The 7,752-nt window shown below is 37.0% G+C and overlaps 1 long non-coding RNA gene across 2 annotated transcripts; it reads right to left on the bottom strand.

Annotated features, from left to right (window-relative positions):
- Positions 1–4,516: 4,516 nt before the first annotated feature.
- On the bottom strand, positions 4,517–6,973 carry LOC113302724. Of its 2 annotated transcripts, none has more exons than XR_003337056.1 (6): positions 6,650–6,973; positions 6,347–6,538; positions 6,173–6,252; positions 5,989–6,094; positions 5,559–5,871; positions 4,517–4,949 (listed from the first exon to the last, which is right to left on the bottom strand). It is a non-coding gene; the product is annotated as an uncharacterized LOC113302724 (long non-coding RNA). The 2 variants fall into 2 exon arrangements; XR_003337057.1 differs by having other exon boundaries at positions 6,347–6,435.
- Between the last annotated feature and the right edge of the window lie 779 nt (positions 6,974–7,752).

The following is a 7,752-nucleotide window of genomic DNA, read 5'->3' as shown; positions in this document are numbered from 1 at the left end:
GTAATGGGTACAGAAGTGGCAGGTTTGTGAAGTGGTTTTGATGGCAGGTGAGACAGGAAAAGATGCAGATTTGGAGTTGGTTGTGGAACTGATAGCAAATAGTTGTGGCAGAGTCGTAAAAGGAGTTGAAGCTGTTGCTCATTACAGGACAGAGAAAATGGATCTGGTGGATGTTTACAAAGGGTTTTGAGAAGCAGCAGATGAACTGAAGCAGGTGCAAGCAGAGAATGAATGAGGGGTATGAACGTGTATTGGTTCATGACTGATATGGATTCGAATGGTCCGGGAAAGGAGATGGAGTACATCAAGTTGCAGCTGCAGCTGAAGCCGAAATAATGATGTTGGTGTCTGAAGCTGACGGAGTTAATGAACTGAATTGTGCTGTGATGGAGCTCGCTGCAAGGAATCCGATGGCTGAGTTAGAAGATAATGAAGATGCTGATGCTGTGAACATGGTACTGCAGATGTTTGTGTTGTTGCAGGAGTGGACGATGGAGATGCGGATGGTCGACTTTGAATGGATTTGTTTATGGCAGAACAAGGAAGTTCTCTGAATAGAAAGGCAGTGCAGGGAAGACTCGCCTTTGATGAATTAAGAAGGCTGTATGATTGATTAAATGTTGTGTGTGTTGAGTGATTGCAAGAACTGCAGGGAAGAAGAATTATGGGTTACAGTTAGCTGGTGGTGCTAGAGTTGGATGCCTTGTCAGTTCTACAAGACTGACAGGCTTAGTAAATTCTAGGATTATATGCAGAAATAGGCCTGTTCTGGACCCTCACTTTCGTTTCCAGGCCTGTGTTTTTTATTTATTGCAAATATAAGAACGGTTTCCATTCACTTTTGGTATCTCAGTAAATTTATCGCGTTGACTCGTTAATTTCTCGTCAAAATATCATTTAGGGATATCTCATCAAGGTGTTAAGATTACTAAACTGCCTTTTCTGGAGTGTGTCAATACCATAGTAAATATCGCCCACGTGTATCGATCAGAAAGCCTAATCTAAAATAGATGAAATCTCAAAGAAAATTGAACGGCTACGATGGACATCCATAGTAATTAACATCACACGTGTCTGTCTCAGAACCAGTAATCTGAGATATTCAGATCTCAGAGAAATTGGACAGTGTAGATGCTTAGATGGTTAGATGATAACCCATCTAATAGCAGAAGAGACAGATTGATTTTTATTTTCTTCTTCCTTCTCCTCTCTGGTTTTCTCTGGTTCACCTAAATTAATTTTTTGATTGATTGTTAACGTAGTTTGAGATGATTTCAGAGAAAGATAGTGGTAGTTGTAGAAAGGGTGGATGAGTTGCAGTTGATTTGAGAGATGGTGATGAAATACAAACAGTTGATGGTGGATTTGAGTTGGGTTTCAGTCGAATTTGCAATCTGACTCTAGTTAGAGATGTTACAAAGAAATTAGGGTTGTGTGGTTATCTGCATTTAAGATGAAATTGATGAGGAATTGAAATGATTTTTGGTGGTGGCTTTGCTAATGGGATTTGAAGCTGTAAATATCAGTTGAAGGGATGAAGAACTAAAGTTGTTACTGACCATTTTCATGGGAATTTATGAAGGGGTTTACTGCAGTGTTAGTGTGTTTAAATGATTATATGGTTGTGGTTTGTGACTAATGTGAAATTGTAGGTTGAAGGCCGTCCATACAACATCAAAAAGGGGATATATTTTCATTACCAGATTTATTCACACCATGTGTTCGTTTAAGGGCCTGACCGACTAATGCTTGAACCAATTTGTGGTTGTTTTCCATGGAATTTGGTGGATTGCTTTGCAGGGTTTGAACTGGATCTGTATGTATGGCAGATGGGTTTGAGGCGAATTCTGGAGCTCAAAGGGAAGTCTGTAGATGTGTGTTACTGCCAGGTTTAATGGTCGTGTATGGAGAGAATGGTTTTAGTGCTGATGCTCAAAGGGAAGTCTGTAGAATTTGAACTGATGAAGATTTTGTTTTGTACCTTGCAAGAAGGAATCTATATAGTGTTATGAATGATGGGTAATGATGTGTGGTGATAGTTTGTGTAATTTGTTGAAACAATAAGGAAATGTTTGTTGTTGCCATCGATTTGAGCTTCAATGGGATTTGGTTTTCCAATTGAAGTTCAGACATGACAAGCACAAGGGTCTGCAATGCAGTGAAGTAGTGTTCAGTTGAGGCAGAGAAATTAGTGTTGGTTGCACTGTGGTGGTGATGAATGAATGTGTGGTTACAGGGAATGGTGGTTGGATGAAGATTGCTTCAGCAATTGAGCTCAATCTGAGCTGGGAGTTGCAGATGGTGTTTGAATTTTGGAAGGAGTTTGTGTAAGAAATGAGCTGAACTGAGAAGGAGCCTTGGGTTCTGTATTGTGTGAATTAGAACAGTTGTTGCTGCTATATAGTTTATGGGCAGTTGTGTATGTTAATGGATGATTGAATGGTTTGTGTATGTTGGGTGTTGAATTCTTGCAGGGAAGAAACGATGATGGTCAGTTGTGCGTGAGTTTATTTTGAAACCACAGTTGAAGACAAGTTTATAAGTTCTGGCAAGCAAGAAGAAGATGGTTGCTAATGGCTAGGAACTGGGAGCAGTAACGGAAGAGTTTTAGTCATGTTTTTCAAGGTTAAGAGAAGAATATCACGGATGATTCTGTCGTTGCTGCTGGCAAAAATCTGAAGTGGTTATAATCAATGGATGTGCAGATGAGTCTGGTGGAGTATGAGAAGCTACTGCATTACGTTAGATGTATGCTTAGGATTGCAACGGTGAGGCAATGGATTATGTAGTTTTCATTGGCGGAGCTGCAGATGAATGGTGGCTTAGATGTGAATGAAGATCATATTTGGTTCGTGTGTTGGCAGAATTGGCTTAATTTTGTACGAATTTGTTAGATAGAGGAAGCGACTGCAATGGGTTTACTGTGGTGGTGAGGTTGTTGGATTATGGATTTCGTGGAGGTGTTTGGATCAGTTGGAGTAGTCGGCTGCATCAGTGATGGTGATGGCTAGATTGGCGGACAAAAAATAGAAGTTGTGTCGGGCTATCATGGTCCCACGTAAGCAGTGCCAAGTAAGCAGTTCCACATAAGCAGTGCCACGCAAGAAATTTATGGAGACGTATACAGAGTCAACACGGCTTGTTGGGTCACAATTACCAATTCGAATGACTTTTAGGTCTTTTTAGTTACATCTAACGGTGCTAACTTTCCATCCATCACTTTTGGTCAAAACGTGCCTAGTTTTGCAATAAATAAAAAAATAGGCCTAATTTTGCAAACCATAAAAAAACAGGCCTATTTCTGTAAATTGCCCTAAATTCTACATGGGCCTGTGTTGACTGGGTTGTGGCGGCTAGTGGGCTGGAACGTGAGTTAGTAAATTGGAGGTGGTCGAGATCTTTTGGAAAACCAATTCACACAACTGGGAGGCTATATAATCTCTCTTTTGGAATCTCTAACGGGGGATATCTTCTTCTATTACTTTTTGCTGAGGGTTTAGAACATGATGGCTTTTTTATTCCTTCTTGTTATGAACTCCATGAACATGAGTAGTTAATCTTATTTTTGATTAAGGAATAAGTTGGATTTCCAAATATGGATTTTTATGCAATGAATTAGTTTTGTCTCCATATTATCGTTTATGATTCACCATTAATATTGTTACATGATTTGAATGTTTGTTTGGTTGAGTCTAGAATCAATCGAGTTTGTTTTCATCTCTATTGCTAGATTAGGATTTATTATACGCAAAAAAGTGATAGATTTCTGATTACAAGTAGCATAATTGTGATTATTGCTTGTAGTGATACATCCTAGTAGTCACAAGTGAGTCATAACCTTTGTTAAATCGGATTAGTACTTTTACACGTTCGATTGCTTTGATTGACCTGATTTCATAGAACCTAATGCATCTAGGGAATTAAACTTGATTAGTGTTTTTATACGTTAGGTTGTTCTCTAAGATAGAATTCATATTCGCATCTTTTAATGTGTTTGTTGATGACAAGAGGATATTTGCGGGATATACTTTCGATCAAGGTATCTTAGGGCCTTTGATAAAAGAGAGATTAAATATCAATTCTAGTTATTGTTAAAAAACATGTTTGTGAATGAAGATGAATCCTTAACCAATATCTGCTCTATTTGATTTGCTTGTTTATTTCTTTGTTTTGTTTTTATTTTATTTTAGTATATAAAAATCAGAAAACCCCCCACTGGTATTTATAGGAAACCGAAACAATTTGACAACCTTAGTCCTCTCTGTGGAAACGATCATTTCTTGCCCTTGCTATTTTTATATTTTGAGTAGTAAGAAAGTGTAATTTATTTTTGACGCATACGACAGCGATCAACTACTCGTATCTCTCGCCTCCTCTTTCTGTAGCTTTCTAAAATAATGTTTATGTTATATACAAGTTACGATATGTATCAAGTTTCAAAGTGATTCTTATTAAGGGAACTAGAAGTTAGCAATAGTTAGGGAACCACAGGAAACAGTTAAGAGACTACATGATGTGAACCACAATAAACAACTCACTACTGAGACAAAGGGAAATAGATTACAATAAGTAATATAGAACCCAACTAACAAATCCTACAACAAAATACTGAAACGATTAGTAACAGTTAGTCATAGATTACAACTGGTCATATTTTTGTAACTTTTTTTATTAAGCTCTGTGCATAAGAACAGCCCAATGCCATAGCAACCATACCCGCCCAAAAGACAAAAAGGAAATAATACCTTGTCTTGGAAACAGTTTACTATGAAGATTTAAGGTTTAGCATTCGTTGTGAAATCAGTGCAAGTCTGACAATTGCAGTCTGAAAACCGGCGCAAATCACACCCGAAGCAAACACACGTGTGCAGCCACTACATGTTTGAGAATGAAAGCAGCCTCTGTACACTCTACGACTTGCTCGCTCTTCGTCATCCTCACAAGATAAGCTGAAGAACAGAAACAGAAAGAACCAACAATTTGTTCAGAATGAGAAGGGTTTATTGTATTCCCACAAGGAGGAGTGAACTGAATGATAACAAACATAGCCATTCCATTTAATATCAAAATAGAAGGGTTTACTGTATAAATGACATAACCGGATATGACAAAGATTGTATAACTCCCAATTCTCATAAAAAATCATTGACATAACACCGACAGAGCCACTCAGTAAAACCTACTCCGTATTAGGTAATTTGTCAAAAAAAAACAAAAGCAAGTTAGAGAGAACACAGTAACCAATTCCATTACCCTTTGACCATGGTCCCTATGTAACTACCAGTTTCAGATTCAACAACTTCCATGTTCTTCTAATCTTGCGAACTGGACAAGCACAAAAACGTGATGCAAATTATGTATCAATTGCAAGTCTGCGGCACAATGTCACAATGAAACCAAGTTGCTAGACAAAATTGGAGCATCACTAGCTAAAAATGACAAACTGGTAGTATAACTACTAATATTACTATACCACAGTGAATTATCGGCAAGGATATAAAATCAAACACTTAACAAACACAAATTATAGATACTAGTTGAGCTGTTTGAGCTTGTACCCATGGTTCTGTGTCCAAGTCTGAAGTAATTATTGACTAATCACAAGAATACACGCCTCTACAAGCAAACCCATCAGCATAACATCACCAAAATCGATTTCAACCACTCTGCAGCAACAGCTCATCCTTGCAATTTTTGTCGATAACCATCACCAATTCATCCCATCACAAATGAGTCGATGTAAAACAAACAAGCATATCAAACCAGTCAGACACAATAAATATCACAGAGTACCATTCAAGTATATCGAGCAAAAGAAGAAGACTCACATTTTGCATACAAGCAATCTGTCATTGCCTTTTCCAAATCCAACTACACAAAATGCAAGTGATATAAAGAACATCAGTTGAGGTTATCTCTATAGATAACAACACACAAATAAGTTCAGCTCAATCCAATCAACTAGACCCGTTTTTGAAACAAAATTACCTTGTTCTGAATAGAGAAATTGACAAAGTTGGTATCAACCAAAACCCTATCAGGAGGACCCAATACACTACTATGTTTAAAGAACAGAGCTGATTATACTTGAGGCCTGCATAGTAAAATTTCAGAAATTTAAATTAGACCAATCACATAAATTAAATTGAGTAAAAGAAACAAGAAGACTTACACGTTTCAGGGTAATTTTTCCTTCTGAAGATCATTCTTTCTAGGGTTTAGAATATCCTCTTTTGTCCTAAATTCAAAAAACTAAAAAAAAAAAAAAAAGATCAGATTTTTATTTTTTGTGAGAATCAAACTGAAAAGGAATAAATAAAAGGAGAAGATGTTTTATGAAGCTTACTTTTTGATCATTTTAGAGCTTATTAATCTCTTCATGACTACAAATTTAGGTGATATCTTCCCCTTCCCCATACTGCCGAACCTTATACCCTAATAAAATTGGGGGAATTTAGTTGGTTTTCTTAGATTACTGAAATTTGTTTGTTCTGTATTATATCGACCCATTTCAACCACTCAGCAGCAACAGCTCATCCTTGAAATTAGGGTTTACATAAAACACGATTCAGGCTAAGTGCAAAATGAGAAATAAAACACGACTAAATCTGAGAATCGAAATCAATAAAAAAGATAAGAATAAGAATACCTAGAAAGATGAAGATCTAAATCATCCTTTTCTGGCTTTCATTTCTCTATACTCAAGACTTCAGCTAATTTTTTCCCTTCGTTTTCACTACTTCATTGAAACCCTAATTTTTTGAAATCCATCGATCACTGAAACCCTAATTTCTTATTCTCCCCATCTCTCTTTGAACAGGGACAACCAAATATCAATAACACTCATCAGAACTCTGCAGATCCATATGGAAGAATCTTTGATTGGCAAAAGAGAAAAGAAGAGAGGGAGAGAGAGGCAGATAAAGAAAAGAGATGAAGAAGAATGGGGAGCTCGAGATGTATGGTTAACGGGTAAAGATAAGAGGGGAGGAAATATCCTCTACCAGTTTCTGCTTTGAGTGGAAAAAAATATTCATGTGTGACCACCTAGTGTGACCAAGCGTGTGAATGGCACGCCTAATAAAAATATTCGTAACGGCTTCTCCTTGTTACGCTATGCCTTGTTACAACTATTTCGTATCGCCTATTTGTAATAGGCAATTTGTAACGGTTCATAAACCGTTAGGAATTTAGGTTACTAATATGAAAATTTGGTGTAGTGATAAAACCATAAAGATTAATACTGCAAAAATCAATCTTTGTCCTTAGAAGGTAGAATCAATCTTTTTCGCACGGATTTACACCAAGAGTGGTTACCAGAAGCGTATAAAAATATTTTATTAACAAAGAAGAACATACAAAGTCATTAAAGACCATGCATCATAGTTCACATAAGATGATTGTGAATATTCAAGAATCCCATAGAAATGCGTACTACTGAATTTCCTTCTTTGTGATTCACCAACATCATTCTTGTAAAAGCTACAAATGATCTTAGAAGAGAATTACTCCAAGAATCCAAGTGCCCAAGTCCAGTAGAACAAGTGCGACGAAACGGAGCAAAACAATCAAAAACAAGATACAGGACAAAGACCAACCTCAACTCATTCACATTTAGGATTTATCATCACTATTTTGAAGACAATTCAAAGAGGAAGAGAATTCAAAAAGAATGAGGTCATTCCGAGTTCGGACGAAGAAGTTACGGCCAAAACAAATTTACCGAATATCAACGTCAAGTATGCATACGGG

This window comes from Papaver somniferum, chromosome 8 (genome assembly GCF_003573695.1).
Source record: "Papaver somniferum cultivar HN1 chromosome 8, ASM357369v1, whole genome shotgun sequence".
In the NCBI taxonomy this organism is placed as follows: Eukaryota; Viridiplantae; Streptophyta; class Magnoliopsida; order Ranunculales; family Papaveraceae; genus Papaver; species Papaver somniferum.
This window is presented reverse-complemented; position numbering and strand designations above follow the sequence as displayed.